The 23,669-nt window shown below is 50.8% G+C and overlaps 1 protein-coding gene and 1 pseudogene across 1 annotated transcript in view; one reads left to right on the plus strand and one right to left on the minus strand.

The window, feature by feature from the left end:
* LARGE1 (LARGE xylosyl- and glucuronyltransferase 1) overlaps positions 1–23,669 on the minus strand; it is a 383,597-nt gene that overhangs the window by 331,900 nt on the left and 28,028 nt on the right. The window lies entirely within an intron of this gene.
* Positions 12,229–12,321, plus strand: LOC130042549 (uncharacterized; annotated as a pseudogene).

Below are 23,669 nucleotides of genomic sequence, written 5' to 3' on the forward strand. Positions count from 1 at the left end.
TCCACTCCAACCTACCTGTCATGCTTGCTGGGATGGTCCCTAGGTACTCAGCCCCACCAAGCCCCGGGACTTCCGGAAGCGAGCTCTGTGAATGGACAGGTGGCTGGAGTCCTCTGAGGATGGGGGCTGGGCATCAGGAAGCCCAAGGCATGATGAGACGGGGGGGGGGGGGGGGGGGAGCTTTCAGCTCTTCCCTAAGCCTAGGGCACGAGTGAGGACTGCAGAGTGTCAGCATCAAGGATCAGTGAGGGAACCGGCAGGTCTGTGTCAAGAGGCTGCAGACAAGTCCCCAGCAGACAAGAGGACAGACAGATTCCACACTGGTGAGCACATGTGACCCTGCCCCACCCCCCAATGCCCCTCTTTCATGGGCTTATTCCAGATTCGTGCCTTTTAATAACAAACCAGGAGCTGGAGAGATAGTACCGGGTTAAGGCCCTTGCCATCATCCGATCGGCCCAGGTTGGATCCCTGGCACCATATATGGTACCTGAGCACCGCCAGGGTGCAGCCCTAAGCACAGAGCCAGGAATAGTCCTGGAGCACAGCTGGGTGTGAGTTCAACATGAAGGAGAAGGAGAGGGGGAAGGAGAAGAAGGAGGAGGAGGAGAAGGAGAAGAAGGAGAAGGAGAAGAAGGAGAAGGAGAAGGAGAAGAAGGAGGAGGAGAATAAGGAGAAGAAGAGGAGGAGGAGAAGAAGGGGAAGGAGGGGATAAGGAGAAAAAGGAGAAGGAGAAGAAGGAGAAGGAGAAGAAGGAGAAGGAGGAGGAGAAGGAGAAGATGGAGAAGGAGAAGAAGGAGAAGGGGAGGGATAAGGAGAAGAAGGGGGAGAATAAGGAAAAGAAGGAGAAGGAGGGGAAGGAGAGGAATAAAGAGAAGAAGGAGAAGAAGGTTAAGGAGGAGAAGGAGGAGCAGGAGAAGGAGAAGAAGATGAAGAAGGAGAAGGAAGAGGGAAGGAAGAGGGGGGAGGAGGAAGAGGAGGAGAAAGAGAGAAGAAACCAGAGAAAGCAAGCAAAGCTCTTTCCTGAGTGCTCTGAGAAGCACTCTTGCCAACCATGAACAGTGAGCAGGGTTCATGGGACCCTCTTGGCTTCAGGGCGGTTGGTTGTACAGAGCCTGTGCCTGGCTGGGCAGAGGGCACAGGTGGGGACTGACTTCTGTGACTGATGTTTTAAAGAGGGGGGGGAGAGTGCTGACTCCAGAGTGAATGATGCCAGAGTTGAGCTAGAGACACATGCCAAGTTGGCAGACACACACACACACACACACACACACACACACACACACACACATTCTTATGTCAGGAGTATGAGGGGCTGGGAGCCATCTCTGAGTCCAATCCTGGCGCTGCACCCCACCCCTGCCCAGCACCACTGCCTGCAGCCCTGGGGACACTCAAGCCACATCTCAGTGGCTCTGGTGGTCCCTGACATTTCCAAGCCCCCATGCTGAGCTGTCAGGATGGGTTGGCCAGGACTAGCTTCCAGACCTCCCCAGCACTCCTCAGGAAGACCCTAAGTCAAATCCCAAAAATGAAGCGTGACAGATGAAAAGCGGTCAGACTAACTGGTGACTGATGAGGACCAGCCCAACCCGGCCCTGGGGCCTCTGTCTGTGCCCGTGACTCCCTCCGGGTGGGAACTGCATCATCCTGAAAACTGTTTAGTTCAGGGCATGGGGGATTGATCCTGACGCAAGAGTCCCGGGGATCTTCATGGAGGAGATGGCCGGGCAGCTAGATCTGTGATGACAGACCCTCCACGACCAGAGGAAGAGACAGGCAGACAGAGGGTGGGGTGGGTGGGTGGGTGGGACTCGGAGGCTCTTCCCTGGCATCCCTTGGACCCCTCTGCCTCCTCACAGTCCCTGTACAGCTTCATCAGAAACACCTGTTCCTGCACTAGAACCTCACTCCCACCCGGCCATCTTCTCCTCTGAAAATCTCCAGTCTGGGGCCAGAGCGATAGGGCATTTGCCTTGCATGAAGCAGACCCAGGTTCAATCACCAGCATCCCATATGGTCCCCCGAGCACTGCCAGGAATGATTCCTGAGTGCAGAGCCAGGAGGAACCCCTGAGCATCGCTGGGTGTGACCCAAAAAAAGGGTAAAAATAATAATAATAATAATAACAAAAATAAAGTTTTTTTTAAAATTATTAATCAGGCTGGAGTAGGCTGGAGTGATAGCACAGCGGGTAGGGCACTTGCCTTGCACGTAGCAGACCCGGGTTCAATCCCTGGCATCCCAAATGGTTCCCCCCAAGCACTGTCAGGATTAATTCCTGAGTGTAGAACCAGGATAATCCCTGAGCATCGCTGGGTGTGACCCAAAAAGCAAAAGCAAAAGCAAAAGCAAAAAAAAAAAAAACACAAAAAGAAAGGGAGGAAGGAAGGAAGGAAGGAAGGAAAGAAAGAAAGAAAGAAAGAAAGAAAGAAAGAAAAAAGAAAGAAAAGAAAGTCTCTGGACTGGAGAAGTCTCTGGGAGACTGGGGATCCCCCAGCAGGGCATCACGGCTGTCGCTGTGGGTCCAGCACTGGGAGTGACCGGAAACAGGGATCTGCATGGTCCAGGAGGGCAGGTGTGGACTTCCCCTCCCCCACCCCGAGCCTAGTAGCAGGAGGAAGAGGAGCTGGAGGCAGAGGGGGGGCCTGGTGTCTTCTCTGGGGGGGCTCACCAGGCTGCGGAGGACCCCACTGTGGGGGAAGCCATGGATGGCGAGCAGGTGCGGGCAAGAAGGAGTTCCCGGGAGGAAGACCCATGTGAAGCAGACGGACACTGAGACAGAGAGATTGGGACAGAGAGATTGGCCGTGATTTCCCTGCGCTCGCAGGCAGAGCCGTGAAATATGCAAATACCGTCTAATTAGGTCTAATAGGGCTCTTTTAATCAGAAGCAAAGAGAGATTCAAAGGGATAGGAGCGCATTGTGCTGCCGACTAATTAAAAACCTTTTGAAATTTCTGGGCTTTAAATAAAATAAAGGTGTGCCTTACGCCAGCAGCCTCTGCTATCTGGTGGGAGGGAATTCGCAGGGGGGGCGGGGGGGACACTGGGAAGTGGACCCCCAGACGCCCTGGAGCTCGGGATTCCTCACCTGATGCCATATCCCCCTACTGAATCTCGGAGTCAATTTCCTGAGTGGCATCGAGTGTTCTCTCGAAGGAAAGTAATAAAGAGGCGCCTCTCCACAGGACAGAAGTTCTGGAAGGCTGATCCAGGACCAACCCCAGGAGCATGTGAGAACCTACCACAAATGATCTTTTTTCCTTTTTCTCATTGTTTATTTTTTGGGTATTTGTCGTTGTTGTTGTTGCAATACTATTTTTTTTTAAACTGAATCACTGTGAGATACACAGTTACAATGTTGTTCATGGATTGGTTTCAGTGATACAATGTTCTAACATCCCTTCCTTCTCCAGTGTACATTTCCCACCACCAATGTCCCCAGTTTCCCTGCTGGCATCCCCTCCCCAAGCAGCCTGCCTCAGTGGCAGGCACCCTTTCTCTCTCTGTGTCTCTCTGTGTCTCTCTGTGTCTCTCTCTCTCTTTCTCCTCCCTTCTCCTTTGGGCATTATGGTTTGCCAAACGGATACTGCAGGGTTATCATGTTTGTCTCTTTACCTACTCTCAGCACTCAGCTCTTGTCCCAGAGTGACCGTTTCCAGTTATCCCTGTCAGAGTGGACATCTCTATCCTAACTGTCCTCCCCTGGCTCTCCACCACTTAGCAAGCTTCCAACCCTGGGCCAGTCCTCCTGGCCCCTGTTTCTACTGTCCACTACTTCCACCACTATGTTATCATCTTTAGGCACCTGAGTCAGAAGTTGGATTGGGGGGCGGGGGGTGGGGGGTCTTCTCACGGCCTCCAGCTGACTCAGACACACCTGGAGTTGGAGAAACAAAGGGAGACCACGGAGACCACTGCCCTCCTCTTTTGATGTAATGTCCAGGGAGGCGCCAGGGGCTGGATGGTGCCTCCCATTCAGATGATGAAGAGGTGGCCAGGTCAACGAATGAATGAAACACACACTGGAATGAAATTAGGGCTGAACTAGCTGCCCATCCCATACAGCTCATAGGATGGGGGATCCAGTTCCAACTCCAGAATCCTGGCAGACCTCTCAGAGCAGGGGGCTAAGGAGTTGGACCACGCAGGGGCTAAGGAATTCCTACAGAATTTCTAGGATAGAGGAGAGAGAGACTTCCACGGGGGGTTGCGGGGGAGGAGATTGAGGCATGCGTTGACCCAGATAGAAGATGATGAAACCCAGTGACTGGCTGCTCCGTGGATGGTATTGGAGTGGATGGGGCCACGTGGGTCCAAAGGGAGAGGGATCGATAGGGACCCATCTCTCACAGGCGGGCTATCACAAAACACAGTGAGGGGCCTGAGGAATTGGGTTTGACAAGGGAGCCTGGGGACACTGGTGGAGGAACCCTGACACTGCCCAGGGGGAGCGGAGGGGGGACATTGAATGGCAGACTCTATTGTTCAATGCTTCATGTCACAGGGTCTACATCAAAACTCAAGGGAGAAAAGAAATTATATATATATATATATATATATATATATTTGCTTTTGCTTTTTTGGTCACACCTGGTGATGCACAGGGGTTATTCCTGGCTCTGCACTCAAGAATTACTCCTGGCGGTGCTTGGGGGACTATATGGGATGCTGGGAATTGAACCTGGGTTGGCCACATGCAAGGCAAACACCCTACCCACAGTGCTATTGCTCCAGCCCCCCAAATATATATATATATATATATTTTAAATTATTTATTTATTTGCTTTTTGGGTGGGCTGGAGCGATAGCACAGCGGGTAGGGCGTTCGCCTTACAAGCGGCCAACATGGCCGACCCGAGTTCGATTCCTCCGCCCCTCTCGGAGAGCCCGGCAAGCTACCGAGAGTATTCCATATGCCAAACACAGTAACAACAAAGTCTCCAATGGAGACGTTACTGGGCCCGCTCGAGCAAATCGACGATCAACGGGAGGGCCTTTACCTTACCTTTACCTTACCTTACCTTTTTGGGTCACACCCGGTGATATTCAGGAGTTACTCCTGGCTTTGCACTCAGGAATCACTCTTGGCAGTGCTCGGGGGGACCCTATGGGATGCTGGGGATCGAACCCGGGTCGGCTGTATGCAAGACAAACACCCTACCTGCTGTGCTTTTGTTTCAGCCCCAACAAAATATATTTTTAAAAAAACCTCTGTCCATCTGGAGAGCTCCCACTGTCCGTCTAGGGGGATCCTTATAGTCTGGGCGGGGAGCACTATGGCTAGAGGGTTTGTAGGGGGGATTGTCAAAGTCCAGGCCACTGGCCAGGATGTGAGCAATTCCAGGCCATCTCTCTGGCTCTGTTGGCTTCGTCTGGATACCTGGGATCATACTGAGGTGTACAAGGGACAGGATGGGGCAGGGAAGGAAGTCACAGAGGTAAAAACTAAGTGCTTGGGGCTGGAGCAATAGTCTAGCTGGGAGGGCATTAGCTTTGCATATGGCTGACCCGGGTTCGATTCCCAGCATCCCATAGGGTCTCCTGAGCAGCGCCAGGAATAATTCCTGAGTGTAGAGCCAGGAGTCAGCCCTGAGCATCGCCAGGTGTGCCCCCCCCCAAAAAAAAAACAAAAAATACAAAAAAACCCCCTAAGTACTTGGATTTGGCACCAAATACTCCCGCCAGCTAGACAACACCTGGGTCAGGGGTTTCCAAAGTGGTCAATCACTCAAATAACCCAGAAGGCAGCAGGTTTTAGAGTCCGGGTTGACCACCCCTCAAGAACAGAGGACAGAGCCGATAACACGAATCACATAGCGAGGTTTATTGTTCCTGCTAGCTGGAGTCCAAGTGTCTACCTGGCGCAGTGGGCTTCAACTAGGACCCCAAGCATTAAATTTAACACATTTTCTTATACGTTCCTTTTGACAGGTAAGCATTACTCAACCATTTCCATTCTAGCAGGTATGCATTCCGCAATCACTTTCACGTGGCATTACTCAACTACTTTCACAAACCAAACAAACAACTGTCCTCCCGTTGATCATCGATTTGCTCGAGGGGGCCCAGTAACGTCTCCATTGGAGACTTTGTTGTTACTGTGTTTGGCATATCGAATACGTCACGGGGAGCTTGCCAGGCTTTGCCGTGCGGGCAAGATACTCTCGGTAGCTTGCTGGGCTCTCCGAGAGGGGCGGAGGAATCGAACCCGGCTCAGCCGGGCTGGCTGTGCGCAAGGCAAACGCCCTACTGCTGTGCTATCGCTCTTCCACTATCTATAAAGCACACATTATCTATTTTTTTTTTCTTGGCCTGCATCATCCAGCCCACCCCCTGGCAATTACATTCTGGAGGTCTAACCTTATTCCAGGGACCTAATCTTTGATGATTATTGGGTTTTCTACGTTTACAGTTTGGCAAACCTCCAGCCCTGTTTACCAAGAATGAGCTAATTTCTCGTTCCTGGAAGAGGCCTAGACCACTCAAAGGTCACAGAGCCTATCACGGCAGTACTTCAGCTGAGCGGGCCCTAACACAGGCACCTCTGATGCCTCTCAGAGGGCATTAGGTTTGCTTTCTTAAAAATGGGTAGAACTCCAGGGGGCGCTGCTGAGTATTTTTATTTTCTCCACACCCTGGTGGGCATCTGCAATTTGTGAACCTCTCCCTGGGTCCAAGCCCACTGGACCCTCTCATGGTCATGGCCTGGAAATGCAGTTCCTGTTCCCTGTCTCTGCCTCAACATTTCCTGGGCTCCTGATTTAAAAAATAAATAAATAAATAAATAAATAAAACAACCCTGATTCCAGCCCCCCAACAGGGGCATGAGATGAAAGAGCATTTTCTGCTACCATCCTAGTGCTCAGAGCCTGGCCAAGAAATAAAAAAAAAAAGAAAAGCAATATAAATGTTAATAGGAAACTGTCGATTGGCTTTTACTTAGGCTAATCTACAGCAGCGGGGGCCCACAAAGAGGGGATTAGAGAGATGAAAGGGACAGGAAAACAGGGGACCTGGCCACACTCACACAGAGAGGTAGCAGTTCCCCAGGAGGCAACGCCTCAGCCAAAAAAAAAAAAAGGCTATGGAAACCGGCTATGAAAACTGAAAAACAGGAGGGTGTGTGTGTGGGGGGGAGGGGTTCTCCTGAGGATGTTTCCAAGGGGCGGGCCCTGCCCTGGTCCCCAATACCCTGAGCCTTCATCCATCTGTCTGTGAAGCCTGGGATTCTGGGTTCCCAAGCGGTGAGACAGACAGACAGACAGACAGGAACACCATAATGCAAAAGTGGTAGGAGTTTTATTCCAGTATGCTGGGGTCAACCCTCTAACCCACAGACTGGTCTCTTGATAGAGACCCCGACTTCAGGCAGCAAGCAGTTTCTCTAGGGTTTGATCACATAAGCAGTACATGCCTTATTGTTTCAGAAAGAATTTTTCCCCCCTTTGGGTTACACCCATCCATGCTCAGGGGTTACTCCTGGCTCCGCACTCAGGAATTACTCCTGGGCGGTGGTCGGGGGACCATATGGGATGCTGGGAATTGAACCCGGGTTGGCTGCGTGAAAGGCAAATGCCCTACACGCTGTGCTATCGCTCCAGCCCCCACAAGGAAATCTTAGTCACTAAACAAAGGTGTTCGGGCAAGTATCTAGGGTACATGTATGACTCTGATAAGCTTGTGGTGGCTGGGTACATTCTCTATGGTTTCTAGCACATTGTGATTGATTTTACCCACTTGCCCACTGGCAAGTTCGGCCCAGGAACTTTCCAGGTAGGCTCAGGTTGGCTAGTGACACATCGTTTCACTGCTGGGAAACTGAAACTGTTTGAGTTGCGGGAACTGCACCTGAGGCCTAGCTGATTTGGCTGATTTCTGCCGCCTGTCACGGCGTTAGTTTTTCTTTTTTCCTTTTCTTTTTCTTTTTAATTTTTATTAGTGAGACACCATGAGGTACAGTTGTAGACTTACAAATTCTTGTGCTTGGGTTTCAGTTATACAATGATCAAGTACCCATCCCGCCACCAGTGCCCATTCTCCACCACCACTGATCCCAGTATCCCTCCCACCCCCCATCCCCCATCTCACCCTTCTTCTGTTCTCTCTCTCCTTTTGGGTGCTGTGCTTTGCAAAAGAGGCATTGAGTGGCAGTCATGTTTGGTCTATAGTCTACTTTCAGCATGCATCTCCCATCCTGGGCGGATCTTCCCAACACCCTTTATCTGGCGTCAGTTTTGCCCTTACACGTCTATGTCAGAATGAAAAGAGGAGGGAATGTCTGTCCCCGCACACTGCCCGGGCAGGCCAACACATCCACCAGCAATGAGATCCTGGTGAGTGGCCGTGCTACTGGAGTGGGGGGGTGGATTAGGAGCTTTTGGGGAGGGATCAGGAGAAAAGGGGTGTATGGCCTTATCTCTGAGGAGAGTGGGGAGAAATCCAGGGAAGGTGTTGACGGAGAAGAGCGGAGACTGGGTTCTGCAGGTTGAGTAGGAGTTGGCTGGGCCAAGGAGGCTGGAGCCGACAGTAAGAGCACCCCAGGCTCCAGGATGGGGCATGACGCGGCACGACAGAGTGGTCCCCTGGGATGCTGAGTGCAGGATGTGATGGCCGTTAGCATGATACAGCTCAAGGGACTCTATTGTGAGGAGGGCCCTGAATCCTGCCCTCATCTGGACAAAGCCGCCTCCGTCATGGCAAAAGAAACGAATCAGTCTGGGAGAACTAAAGCAGAAACGGCAGCCTGACGCCTTGCCCGTGTGAGAAGGGGCTGCAAGCCCAAAGCAACCAGCAACCCCGGGATGCTGAAAACAGGGGAGAACACAGGTTCCCCACCAGCTCCTCCCAGAGGAACCCACCCTGCAGAAACCCCAATGTCAGCCCAGATGCTGGATTTTTGGGTTTTGTTTCGCTTGGGGGGGGCACACCTAGCAGTGTTCAGGGCTTACTCCTGGTGGGACTTGGGGCACCATAGGTGGTACCGAGGATTGAACTCAGGTCTGCTGCGTGCAAGACAAGTGCCCTCCCCGCTGTGCTATTTCTCTGGCCCAGATGTTTGACTTCTGACTTAGAGTAGCACAAAATGATACATTTGTGTGTGTGTGTGTGTGTGTGTGTGTGTGTGTGTGTATGCATATGCTTACAGTCCTTCATTTCAACATCCACAGTAAAAAATGCACATATGCTGTTTGAGTAGCTGAATCTTCAGGAATGTCGGGGGCAGGGGGAGTCAGGATGGAGCTATAGTAAAGCAGGTAGGGCGTTTGCCTTGCACGCAGTTGACCCAGGTTCAATCCCCAGCATCCCATATGGTCCCCCGAGCACTGCCAGGAGTAACCCCTAAGCCCTACTGCCAGGTGTGACCTGAGGGTGGAAAAAAAAATCAGGAATTGTGGCTGGATGGTACAGTGTGTAGGGCACTTGCTTTGCATGTGGCCGACCCAAGTTCAATCCCTGGCATCACACAGGGACGTACTGCCATGAGTCATTCCTGAACACAGAGACAGGAGTTCAGGTCCAAGCCGCATGGGAGTGTGGTTCTAAAATCAATCAACCAACCAACCAAACAAGGTCTATGGTTCTGCGTTAGAAAACATTCCTGGGGGGTGGGGTGGAGCAATAGTACAGCGGGGAGGGTGTTTGCCTTGCACACGGCCGACCCAGGTTCGATTCCCAGCATCCCATATGGTCCCCTGAGCATCACCCGGAGTAATTCCTGAGGGCAGAGCCAGAAGTAACCCCTGTGCATTGCCGGGTGTGACCCAAAACCCCCAAAACACAAACAAACAAATTCCTCACTGGGGGGAAGGGTTCTAGTGGGGAAAAAGAAACAAATCATAAAGGAAAGAAAGTCCCTGGAAAATGAAACCCCGGGCCAAATGGGGAAAGGATTTTGTGCATGAGGCCGAGTTTCCATTTAATCCTCACTGTGGAGCTGCTCCTGGCGGATATTAAGCGGAGGGACGCTGTAATAAGATTGTCGGTGCTCAGGCAGCAAATCCATCACATTTCTCTCCCTTAAACCTCAGGAATTACCACATGGCTAATTCTCCATCTTATTGACTTGATTCTTTTATCATCGGCTCTAATGACTTGCTGAAAAGAAGGAACAACCTCTTGGAATGTAGGGGTCCAATTCCAGGCCCCCCAATTCTCTTCCCGTGTTTCCCAAGATGCATTCCCCATTCTGCCGAGATGGTAATCGGGGAGGAGGGTGCATTTTTGTGATGCTCCAAATGCTGGAAACCGGGACCCCCCCCATTCGCCTTCAGGCCTTGCCCAGCCCTAATCAGAAGATGGTCATATGCTCCCCCCCATCCCTGAGCTTACTCGGAAATAAGTGCTCCTCCCCATCAATTCTCCCTCCTGCTCCCAGATGTGGGGGCTCACTCAGGGCCAAAGCTTGGTGACAATCTCTCATTCTGTGTGCCTGGGGGTGGGGTCACCGCCCTTTGTGTTCTAGATGGTGGGGAGGGGAGGGATGGGGACCCCATAGTTGGTGCAAATGAGCCTATCTCTCTATCTCTCTCTCTTACACACAAACATACTACACACACACACACACACACACACCATATGCTCCCCTCTTCCACTCCTCACCAGCTGCCCCTTTGTCTTCTGACACCGACTGCAAGAGAAATAGCCCAGGTGGCATCTAATCACCCCCGGATCGGAACATGCTGGCTTAGCACTGGCAGTGCCCCAGAGCCCGGTGGCGGGGGGACTAGATACCGCAGAGACCCACAGCATGGAGACTGCAGGGGAGGAGGGCTGGAGGGACCCAAGAGAGGGACTCGAGGTCTCATGCCAAGAATCCCAACCTGCTCTGGGCCACTTCCTTCCTTACACTCCCTCCCACAAGCCACAGATGGAAAGTTGGGGATGGTTAGAAAGAGAGCACATCTTGACTCTTGAGCTATTTGCAAGGCTCGGGGTAGGACACAGTGCTCTGGGGCTAGTCATGTCCCATGTCTCACTCCTGGTAGTACTAGGAGGACCACGTAGTGGCTGGATCTGAACTTCCTTTGAGCTCTCTTCCCAGCCCTCTTGAACTTGATGGTGATGCTGATGTTTTGGGTCATGTGATGCTCAGGGCTGACTCCTGGCTCTGAACTCAGGGAGCACTTCCTGGCCGGAATCAGGGGATCAAACCAGGGTTGGCTGCGTGCAAGGCAAGCGCCCTACCTGCTGAGCTACGTTAAACAGCACCACTCGGAAAGGCTCTACCATTTCTTTTCGTATCTTTATCCGGAGTCAGCACATGCCTAAAAAAGGAAATCGCTGATTTACAGGGCTGAAGGATTGTGATCTGGCAGCTGGCCCTCTGAGAGAGCTATACTGGGGGTCTGCAGCGATCCAGAACCACAAGCCACGGCTAGACCCTCTCTGTCTCTGCACTCAGCCAGGTAAGGTACCTCTCAGACCTGTTCTTAGTGTGAAGGAGCAGAAGCTCTGTGGGATGGAGTGAGGGTAAGGTACAAAGCAGCTTGCCCAAGGCAATTGGGTTATTTGCAGTTAAGGCTGGGAGCCGGACCTCAGCCCCGGGATCTTGCAGTGGGGGTTCAGCTGCTGGATTATTCAGCCCTTGGAAGCAGCAGCTGTAAACACCCTTTCAACAGTGTCCAAGAACGCTGGGCGGGTCCCAGACACACTTTACCATGGACACGCCCACATCCGGTCACAGCAGCAGAAGTGACGTTGACAGGAGGAGAGCGTGCACACGTTACGTTCATGCATCGTCTAAAGTCCAAAAACCTTCCAGGGCGTATTAACACACCCCGTTGACAAATGAAAGTGCCAAAGCGGAGGGGAAGGGTGGTGGGATGCAATTCAATCCCCGGCACCATATGTATCCCTGCTACCCAGCACCACCAACTGTGCCCCCAGTGGCCCCCAAGTTCCACGGGGTGTCCTTGGGTCCCCAATTACTGAACCTTCCAACCTGATTGGCTGAGTATCAATCAAACGGGTCCCCAAACTCAGCCTCGTAAGCACAACTTGAATAGCAAATCCTCCCAATAAATAACCAAAGCTCAGGAAAATAACATTCCCTGTCCCCCTTCACCAAGTTCCTAAGATCATCCGTGGAAAATGCATCCATCAATAAATGGATTCGAGGGCAAGGGAGAGGAGACTCAAAGTGCTCTGCACACCAGTGCCCTGAGTTGGTGACACTTGGTTGACGCCAAGTGTGACCCAATGGGAAATGATTAAAAAAATGAAAGTACATGTGCTCGCTTGGGCAACAATACAGAGAAGATTAGCATGGCCCCTGTGCAAGGACGACATGCACATTCGTTAAGTGTTCCACATTTTTAGACTATAGACCGAACACGATGGCCGCTCAATACCTCTATTACAAACCATAACACCCTAAAGGAAAGAGAGAACAAAAGGGAATGCCCTGCCACAGAGGTGGGGTGGGGTGGGGCGGGGATGGGTGGGTTACTGGGATCATTGGTGGTGGAGAATGGACACTGGTGGAGGGATGGGTACTTGATCACTGTATAACTGAAATCCAAACACAAAAGTTTGTAAGTCTACAACTGTACCTCATGGTGTTTCACTAATTTAAAAAAAATGATTAAAAAAAAATGAAAGTACATAGATTTCCATCTCGGGCTGTGTCCCAAGCCCCAGCATGAGAGACTGCTTCATCAGTGAGTGAGGTCAGGCGAGAGGCAAAAAAGAGAGAACTCAGCTAGGCCCTCTCCCAGGCACAGCGCTGGCTGTGCTGAGCCCTACGGGGGCTGTGTTTATGGCAACGCCCTCCAAGGGGCTGCATGCACATGGCCCCGTCTTTCTCCTTGGTGGGCTGCTTCCCCTTAGAGCAAATCTGGATTGGCTGGGAGGAGCCCACATTGAGCCTGGTCATCATAGACACGAGGATGCTGCCCTCGAAGACCCAGGCGGGTGCAGAAAGTCAACCACCAACTCGAAGGCAGCAGAAGGGACCAGAGAGCTAGCACGTGGGGATAAGGTGCTTGCTTTGCATGCAGTTAATCCCAGTTTGATTCGGGTACTGCAGACTCCCCACCTGAGTACCGCCAGGGGACACTTGTGAGCACAGCCTCGGGGTTATTAGCCCCCAACTCCTGCCAGCTCCAAAGAGCTAGGAGTGAGCGTTTGAGAGGGGTGTTTGTCTGGGAAAGAAGTCACAGATTCAAATCTGAACCGATGTGAGAGAATTTCAGATGGCCCCCTGGAAAGGGGTGGGGGGATTCTGGTCAGGACGCACTTGACAATTTTAAGGGAAGGAGCAAGATCTTTTCCAGCAGGACAAGATATGGGTTCCAGGGGTCCCGGCCGCTCATACAACTCAGTGACCAACTTAGAAGTATTCTGAGGTGAGAGTTCATAGGGCTGGAACTCATGTCACCCCACCCCAAATGACCTTCAGGTGTAGCCCTAGAACCCTGGGCACTGCTGGTCCACTGGAACTGACCCTGAAAATTCTGAGTATTTTTTGGAGAGTACTCCCCGGCCCCCTGTGAAAAAAATCCTTTTTCTTAAAATGCACATGGGGCCGAAGCAATATCTCAGCAGGGAGGGCATTTGCCTTGTATGTGACCGACCTGGGTTTGATCCCTGGCATCCCACATGGTCCCCTGAGCACCGCCACGAATGATTCCTGGAGAAGCCCCTGAGCATTGCTGGGTATGATTCAAAAAAAGCCTAAGTAAATAAATATTTTTAAAAAACGCACAGACATACACCAGGGAATTCTTGGGCACTTCTCATCACTGATTGTTGGGCTAGCACCCCTCTACCCCAAATTTGTGGAATGCTAGCCTACACACCCGTTATACCACAGGGATGGAATTCCTGCCTAATAAAGGAATCATTCACACACAAAGCTAGAATGCCATCCTCAGGCCGAAGAGATAGTACCTGCTGTGCACGGGGCCAACCCAAGTTCAACTCCTGGCATTCGATATGGTAGCCAAAGCCCCACCAGGGGTGACCTCTGAGTGCAGAGTCAGAGGTAAGCCCTAAGCACTGCTGGCTGGAAACCCCAAAACTACACACACACACACACACACACACACACACACACACACACACACACAGAATACCATTCTCTCCAGAGAGAGCAGACATGGCAGAGGAGAACAATGCCAGCTGGGAACAGAATGACCAAAGAACACTAGGAGGGTGGGTGCTACCTTTCCTTCCCCCGGCTTGGCATCATGGGTCTGCACTTTGCCCCAGTTCCAGGGAGACATCTCTCCCTGCCACGACCACCCCACCCTTGGCTCAGGCAGCACCTTTCTCTGACTCAGAGCACATCAGGAAAACACGAATCAGGCCCAGTGGGGTGGGAGAAACATGCACTCGCCACATCCCTAAGGAAGCTCCAGGCACGAGTCTGGCTTTGCAGAGATGTCTCTGGAACTCAGGATTGCTCCAGCTGTTCACAGCTGTGGGTGCAGATGGGGCTCATGCTGCTGGGGTCTGCGGCCGTATCTGCGGCCTGCAAACAAGACGGTCCCAGCTCATGAAAAGGCCCAGCACACAGCCATCCACGCCACCCCCTCTCCCCAACTGCTCTGTCTTTCTGGCCAGCCTCCTCCTGGCTCCCAGTTCTTTGGAATCAAAGGGAACTTCCCCTCCTGCCCCATCCCCACTAACCACCACCACCACCACCACCACCACCAAATTTCAGGGGAAAAATGATGAAGCTTCTTTTAGGAGAAGAAAGTGTCCATTTGTAAATTCCCTCCTTGGTCCTGTCTACCTGCAGAGACAGACAGAAGTCGAGGAGAACTGGAAGAAGAAGGTTCTGTTCCTCTTTTTAGTTTCCAGATGGAGCCGCCTCCTCTCTCTGGCTACCCGCACACCCACGGGGCTGATGTCACTACAGTGGGACCGAGTGCCATGTAGGCCTGGGGGTGAGCACTCCCCCTCCATTCATCTCTCCCCCCCAAAAAAAATCCCAGCAACCCTCAGTGCTTCTGAGAAAGCCAGAAACAAGATAATCAGCATTAAGCTAAGCCTGAATTAGGCACAGAATCACTAGTGGTCATTCAAACACCTTCCCCCATCAGTCCCTGGCTGGACTGAGCCACGGTCTTTGAGAGACAGGAACACCTGGTCCAGCAGATGATGCCCAGGTTACTGAGAATAATGTGACCTCAAACACGAACTGGGAGGATGCTTAGAAACAGCCCAGTTGGGCCTTCCTTAGAAGAAATGCTTGAGATCCACTGTTTGCTCCATGGCAAGGAAAGCCGTGGTCTCCACGGTGCTTGACACTGACCAAAAACCTCCATACGTGGCCTCTGACCCCAAAGAGGTTGTGCTGTCTGGTGGCACTGCACCTGCAGAAGGACAGACACAGCATGACATGCACCAGGCCCTGAGTCTCTCTTCCGGAAAACAGCCGCAATGAGGTTGGTGGCCATGAGTGCCTGCAAGAAGTCCTCCCTGGAGACTTGGGTGCAAATCTGTGTCACCAGCCAGGCTCTGTGCCATGCGCCTTGGCTGCAGGGCTTATTCTGTGGCTTAATTCCTGGTTTATTCTGTCTTATTCTGTGGTTTAATCTGTAGCTCATTCTGTGGCTCATTCCGTGTCGTTCCGTGGCTTATCCTGTGGCTTATTCCATGGCTTATTCTGTAGCTTATTCTGTGGATTATTATGTGACGTATTCAACGGATTATTCCGTGGTTTATTCCGTGGACTATTTCATGGCTTATTCTGTACCTTATTCCGTGGCTTATTCCGTGGCTTGTTCTGTGGCTTATTCCGTGGATTATTCCATGGCTCATTCTGTGATTTATTCCGTGCATTATTCCATGACTTATTCCGTGGTTTATTCTGTGGTTTATTCCGTGGATTATTCCATGGCTTGTTCCATGGCTTATTCTGGGGCTCCAGAGCAGCCCAGGACCCAGGTGTCCACCTGAACTTCCTCCAGAGGCCTCTCTCCGCCCCCCTCCCCCACGTCTGGCATGTGCCTGTTTTAGTTGTCTCTGCCCCTTCCTTCATGTGCTCCTCCCACCCCGTGTGTCTGGGCCTCAACTTCCCCTTCTTAGAAGGAGGCTGGCCTCCCAGGCTGGACAGAATCCCTCTCCAGCAGCCTGCTCACCCCACCACCCTGAAGATCCTTTCTCCAAACATGGTGCAGGTTAAGCAGTTGGGACAGAGGGTCCTGAACTGAATGTGGCCAAATCCCGCTTTCTGTAAAAACAAAACCCAAACCCCTCCTTCTCCCCACCCTTCCATCTATTTCCTCTGTGCAACCAAACAGCCTCCAATTGCATCGCCCCCCCCCCCCCCCCCCCGCTCCATGCTCCCAAACCTTCCAGTGTTCCCCACCAGGCCCACTTTGGGGGATGCCTGGGCTAGGGTGCAGCCCGCATGCGCATGTGGAGGCAGCCCCAACTCAACCCATGACAGGCATTATCTTTCCTCCCTCCCAGAACATGTGATGCAGGGAGGAATGGGGGGTGGGGAATGCAGGATGACCCTGACTTGTCAATAATAACTCTGCATCCTAAGAGCCCGCTCCATGCCACCGCTTCCATGCAGGATCCCAGGATTGCCCCAGCAGCTGCTGCTCGAAGGAAGGAAGGAAGGAAATAAGGAAGGAAGGAAGGAAGGAGGGAGGGAAGGAGGGAGGGAGGGAAGGGAGGAAGGAAGGGAGGGAGGAGGGAGGAAGGGAAGGAAAGAAGAAGGAAAAGAAGGAAGAAAGGAGGGAATAAAGGAGTGGAGGAAGGAAGGATGGAGAGGAGGAAGGAAGGGAGGGAGGGAAGGAGGAAGGGCAGGCAGGAAGGAGGGAACGGAAAGAGGGAAAGAAAGAATGAAGGAAAGAAGAAAGGAAAGAAAGAAGGGAGGGAGGGAAGGAAGGAGGGAAGGAAGGAAGGAGGGAGGGAAGGAAGGAGGGAAAGAAGGAAGGAAGGGAGAAAGGGAGGAAGGAGGGAAGGAAAGAAGGAGGGGAGAAATAAAGGAGGGGAGGAAGGAAGGAAGGAAGGAAGGGAGAAAGGGAGGAAGGAAGGAGGGAAGGAAGGAAAGAAGGAAAGGAGGGGGAAAGAAAGGAGAGGAAGGAAGGAAGGAAGGAGGAAGGGAAGGAAGGAGGAAGGGAAGGAAGGAAAGGAAGAAAGAAGGAAAGAAGGAAGGAGGGAGGGAGAAGGAAAGAAAAAAGAAAGAAGAACAAGGGAGAGTACAGAGAGACTGCATGTGCACTGTCTGCTTCACATCACACATGTGTCTTATACTATGTGTGCACTGTCTACTGTACATGTCGCATACTGCATGCAGAGTATATCCCGTGTGTGCTTATGCCTGAGGACACCTCACAGCCTCACCCAACTCGAAAACCGAGAGTAGAGGCCGCAAGAGAGGACGGAAACCCAGGAACTCTGCCCACAGCCCACTCAGCCGGGCTCCCGTTTATCCCATGCACCCTGGGAAGTGACCCAATGGCCCTCCAGAATCTGGCCACCCTGGGGGTCTTACGTGCAGAAGGTGAGTCACAAACAGGGATGGGCGATCACTCACACCACACCCGAGGGAGAGTGACCGTGAGTCACCACCACTCAGGCCGCCAGCCCCGCCCCGCGCTCATTTTCCCCGTGCCAGCCTTCCAGGGCGCCTTGAGATGAAGCTTCAAAATCACATCAGCGGAGGGCCGGGCGAGGCTAAGCAGATCAGAGCTTCATTTCCTATCTATTTTCTGACCATTAATCAGATTTATTTTAAGAGGAGGGGGGCCGGGTTGGCTGGACAGAGCAGGGGAGAGGCTCCCGCTTAGAGAACTGTTTGACGTGACAGTCCCGGAAGGGTTCACCGCTTGCCCTGGTCGTTAGGGAAATGGATGGAGTTGGATTTAGAGAAAGGGCTCTCACTCCCTCTGCCTCCCCCGAGTCAGATGAAGAAAAATGAGAGGGCTATTTCCACTTCCTTCAGGAGCCATAGGAAAATGGATCCCCAAGGTCCCTCCCCTGCAAACGGCCCCGCCCCTGCTAATATTCAAACACAGAGCAGCAGCTGGAAGCCCCTCAGTTACCGTTTGGAAGTCACTCATTATTAGGGTTCTTGGTAGTTAGTGTTTTTTTTTTTTTTAATTTTTATTAGTGAAACACCATGAGGTATACAGTTGTAGACTTACACATTTTTTTTTTTTGCTTGGGTTTCAGTTATACAATGATCAAGTCTCCGTGGTTTAGTTTTAATCCCACCAGCCAGCAGACAGCGCTGGGTAAAGCAAACCAGGTTGACCTTCTGCAGAATCTGAGGATCCCTTAGTTATCTTGAGGGTAGTTTTGTTTACACTCCTTCCTTCCTTCCTTCCTTCCTTCCTTCCTTCCTTCCTTCCTTCCTTCCTTCCTTCCTTCCTCCCTTCCTACCTTCCCTTCTCTCTCTTCCTCTCCATTCCTTTCCTTTTCTTCTTCCTCCCTTCCTCCCTCCCTTCTCTCTTCCTTTCCATTCCTTTCCTTTCCTTTCCTTTCCTTTCCTTTCCTTTCCTTTCCTTTCCTTTCCTTTCCTTTCCTTTCCTTCCTCCCTCCCTCCCTCCCTCCTTCTCACCCTGTCTCCCTCCCTCCCTTTCTTCCCCCTTCCCCTCAATTCATTTCCTTTCTTTGCTCCTTCCTTCCTTCCTTCCTTCCTTCCTTCCTTCCTTCTCTTTCCCTTCCCCTCTATCCCCTCCCTCCCTCCCTCCCTCCCTCCCTCCCTCCCTCCCTTCCTCCCTCCCTCCTTCCCTTCCTTCTCTTAACTCATGCACAGTCAGGCTGTGTATCTTCTTCCTCCTCCTCCTCCTCTTTAATATTCATCCTTCAGAAACAAGCACCCCCCCCCCCCCAGGACTGAGGAGGAACTATGGCCCTGGCCACAGGTGACCAGCTCCTGCCTGTCCACCAAGCCACCTTCTGAGCACAGTTACCAGAGTGCCTTCTGCTCGATCCCACTGCCATGGCGATGCATAGGCTTCCCTCCCCCAGCCCGGGAGTATGGAATACCAAAAGGACAAAACGAATATTTGCCTCAGCGGCCTGCAAATAATAGTCAAGGGTGGGAGTCAAACAAGACTGGTTCAACTCTTGCATGTTTGACCTGGAAAGGGGGAATCTCTGTCCCTAGTTAGGAGGGAAAATAATGATGTGACTTCATAGGAATAAATGAGCAAAGTCTCAGGACAGAGTTTAGTCTCTGAGAGAGAGATAAGAGCATCATCCCACAATGCACTGGAGACAAAGATGAGACATGGGAACTGGAGCAGTAGTTCCAAGGGTAAGGCACTTGCATGGCACTGACCCACATGTGAACCCCAGCACGCAGATGGTCCCCAAGCAAAGCACCCTCCCTTCCCCCACCCCCAACTTACCATGGGCCTTTCATGGTTCTGGAACCAGCACGAAGCCATTTCTCTAAGGAGTTATAAACCATCCACAACTTATTTCATTTTGAGTTAATTACTCCATCACAAGCTACTAATTCCAATTTCATGTTTCCCTCTAGATAAATTGTTCCAACTCTCTGCACAACCGACAACTCCAATTTCCACCCCAACCCTGATGCATATGTGTGCCTCAAATAAGTAGCATTCCTTTTGCTAGAAACAGAGGCGCATTTTCCATTTCCACATTCTGCTGAGGTTTCTCTCCTGGGCTGCAGATGACCTTTTCCTTGTGTCCACAATTCCATCCTTGGGTTGCCAGATTCAACAGTAAAACTATGAAGATACCCATTCTACTTTCATTTCAGAGGTGCAACTAATTTTTTTTCAAGTGTAAGCAAGTCCCATGTAACTTGGATATACTCATATTAAAAACGGTTAGGTATTTATATTGGAAATTCAAATTTAACGGGTTTTCTTCTATTTTATCTGGCAGTGCTATTACACTTGTGCACTCATTCAAAACTATTTTTTGAACCTTTATACTTATCATGACAAATATAAAAATATGGGCAGATGTGTGTTAAATGTTTGAAAAATATTTGCTGATGAGGAAATACTATATTTATCACCATCAATCATCTATCCATCCATTTGTCCATCCATCATTCATTGATCTATCAACCATCTAACCATCCATCCATCCACCCACCTACCCATCCATCCATCCATCCATCCATCCACCCAGCGACCCATCCATTCATCTACCACCCATCCACCTACCAACCCACCAACCCACCAGTCCATCCATCCATCCATCCATCCCTCCATCCCTCCATCCCTCATCTACCTATTCCTCTCCAATATTCCATTTACTTCTCCTTTAAATCTCTGATGTTACTAGAGTGACTTGGAGGCAACCTGGTTAACGTCTCTGACTCTCTGGGATTCCATCCCAAACATTTTCCGGTAACAAAGAGTTTCCCTCCTTGGAAAGAGTATTTGACAACTCTACTCTTAGCTGATACTAGAAGAGGCATTTTCCTTCCATTATTGGAAAACCCCAGACTCTCTCCTGAGCCAGTCTCCTTACACACACAGTATCTCCATGGGGTCACGTTACAATTCTTTAAATAATAAAAAAATAAGCTAGAAATCCTTAAGGGTCAGTAAATCCACTCCAGAGTTGGAAAAGAATGCTCTTACCCACTGTTTACTGAAGAAATCTACCGACTATGTGTTTCATGAACAGTCCCAAACACTAATGGACTTTTTATTTATTTATTTATTTGCTTTTTTGGGTCACACCCAGTGATGCACAGGGGTTTCTTCTGTCTCTTCACTCAGGAATTACTCCTGGCGGTGCTCAGGGGACCATATGGGATGTGGGGAATTGAACCAGGGATGGCCAAATGCAAGGCAAATGCCCTACCCGCTATGCTATTGCTCCGGCTCCATTAATGGACTTATTTAGAAACCAAATGGCACTTATTTATCATTTGGTCTTGAGTTAAACCAATGAAGGAAGGAAACCCAACAATGCATGAAGAATGAACATTACCTAAATCATACTCAGACCCATGGAACTGATCTTCCTCTGAAATTTCACTGTAAACATATTCCTTCAAGATCACTCTCTCTTAAAGATCCAGGCATTATCCCTATTCTAGCCCTCCCCATACCAGTTACCCTGAAATCCCACCTCGGAGAGATTCTTCTATTTGTTCTAATTCTGCTGTCATTCTTTTCATTTCAGTTCTTGGAAGCTTTCTCTTCCCAATTCTTAGGGTCCCTGCAATATTTAGCCAAAAAATCTTTCACAAAAGAGGCTCCTCACAACATTGTATTGGAGACAACTTTCACTGTCTCACTGTACCTAATTCTAGGTATTATCTATATTTTCCCTTCGATCAGCTTAAATATTGGGGCTGCAGAGTTGATACCACAAAGTTTAAGGTACTTGCCTTGCATGTGGAAGACAACATATGGTCTCCCAAGCACCACCAGGAGTTATACCTGATCACAGAGTCAGGAGAAAGCCCTGAGCACCTCTGGGTGTGGCCCTCAGGGAAGAACAAAAAAAAGGGGGGGTGGATGCATTATCATTTACTGTTCATTTAAAGTGTCTTATTTGTACACTAATTAGAGTAGAGTAAAGGCCCTCCCGTTGATCGTCGATTTGCTCGAGCGGGCCCAGTAACGTCTCCATTGGAGACTTTGTTGTTACTGTGTCTGGCATATCGAATACTCTCGGTAGCTTGCCGGGCTCTCCGAGAGGGGCGGAGGAATCGAACTCGGGTCGGCCATGTTGGCCGCTTGTAAGGCGAATGCCCTACCCGCTGTGCTATCGCTCCAGCCCTAATTAAAAATGTTCAACACTAATTAAAAATGTTCAAAGACTTTCCACAAAAATTTAGAAATTGAGCTCCCATTTGACCCAGCAATACCACTTCTGAGACTCCACCCTGGGGGCCCAAAAACACACAGCAAAAACACTAATCAGACTTCTATGCTCATTGCAGCACTATTCACCATAGCCGGAATCTGGAAACAACCTGAGTATCCAAGAACAGATGACTGGATAAAGAAACTATGGTACATCTACACAATGGAATACTACATAGCTGTTAGGAAAAAAAATAAGTTCATGAAATTTACCTATAAATGGATATACTTGGAGAGTATCCTGCTGAGTGAAATGAGTCAGAAGGAGAGGGACAGGTATAGAATGACTGCATTTATTTGTGGAGTATTTAAAAAAAAGTATAAAAGTAATATCCAAGGCTAGGGAAAATGGGCCAAGAGCACTCACTGGTCAATGGTGGGTCAATGGTGTGAGGGATGGAGGGTAGTTGAGATAGAGGAGGGTCCATTATGACAATACTAGTTAGCAATGATCACTCTGGACAAGAACTGAGTGTTGAAAGCGGGTAAAGAGATATAGATGATAACCTTTCAGCATCTGTATTGCAAACCATAATGCCTCAGATGAAAGAGAGAGCGAGAGAAAGAAAGGAGAGAGAGAGAGAGAGAGAGAGAGAGAGAGAGAGAGAGAGAAAGAGAGAGAGAAGAGAGGTGCCTGCTATAGAGTCAGGCTGGGGTTGGGGTGGGGGTGATGGGAGGGAACCTGGGGACACTGGTGGTGGGAAATGTGCACTGGTGGAGAGATGGGTATTGGAATACTGTATGACTGAAACCCAATCATGACAACTTTGTAATGCTCTATCTCACAGTGATTCAATTAAGACAAAATGTCCAAAAAGCCAATGCCCCGGGATGTCGATACTGTCAGGTCTGGAACCAAGAGACAGAGCAAGGCTGAGCCCCCCCCCCCCCACACACACACACACACATGCACACCCTGGCCTGCTCTGAGATCTCCCGGGGTCCTTCAAAACCATCACTGCTCACCAAAGCCAGCCCCGTGCAGAGCCAAAGCAGATGCAGGGGAGAACTCCGAGACAGTGACCAATTTAGGAGGGGAAGGAGACTGGACAAATTGGAAGGCGCAGGATGAGGCTAAGAAAATAAACAGACAGGAGGCTTTTGAGGAGAAATCTGTTCACGCGGAGGATAATTAATGAACGTGTGGACTGGACTCCCAGAGGCAGTTCCAAACGCTGAAGCCGTGATTATTTATAATGGACTTCGGTGTTTAGTGGGCAGGGGAGAAAAATGAGCCACCACGGAAAGAGAACCGAGCCACAGAACCTAGGGGCCAGACCCTCCCCACACTGATATCCAGGCGTTCGATGGAGAACGCACTGGCCTTTTAACCCCACGTCCAGTTGCGTCTAGCTTCAACTCAGCCTGAGATTACATACACCCCAGAGGGGAGGGGACCAGCTTCTTCCCACAATGTCTGGACAGGTCCATCACGGTCTCTGCTTCCCACTTTCATCCCGTTTGTCTCCCTACGGGCCATGCCTGACCCAAGTCGTGCTCCATCAACCAGCGGTGTGACACTGATTCCACTGACTCTTCCTGGAGTTTTAAATAAATCACACGGGGATAGGATCTCCTTGGTAGCAGGTGCCAAAGCCGACAAGCGGTCATCCAGCGTTGGGGGGAGCGGGGGAAGGTCATAGTGGAAGGTGCAAAAGATGAAGAAGTTCCAGGCTGGAGCGATAGCATAGCAGGGAGGGCGTTTGCCTTACACGCAGTCACCCCGGGTTTGATTCCCAGCATCCCATAGGAGCCTCCGAGCACCGCCAGGAGTAATTCCTGAGTGCAGAGCTAGGAGGAACCCCTGAGCATCGCCAGGTGTGACCCAAAAAGCAAAAACAGAAAAATAGATGCAGCAGAGGAGCAGAGAAGATAGGAAGGAGGG

The sequence above is a fragment of the Sorex fumeus genome, unplaced genomic scaffold (assembly GCF_029834395.1).
Source record: "Sorex fumeus unplaced genomic scaffold, SorFum_2.1 ptg000101l, whole genome shotgun sequence".
In the NCBI taxonomy this organism is placed as follows: Eukaryota; Metazoa; Chordata; class Mammalia; order Eulipotyphla; family Soricidae; genus Sorex; species Sorex fumeus.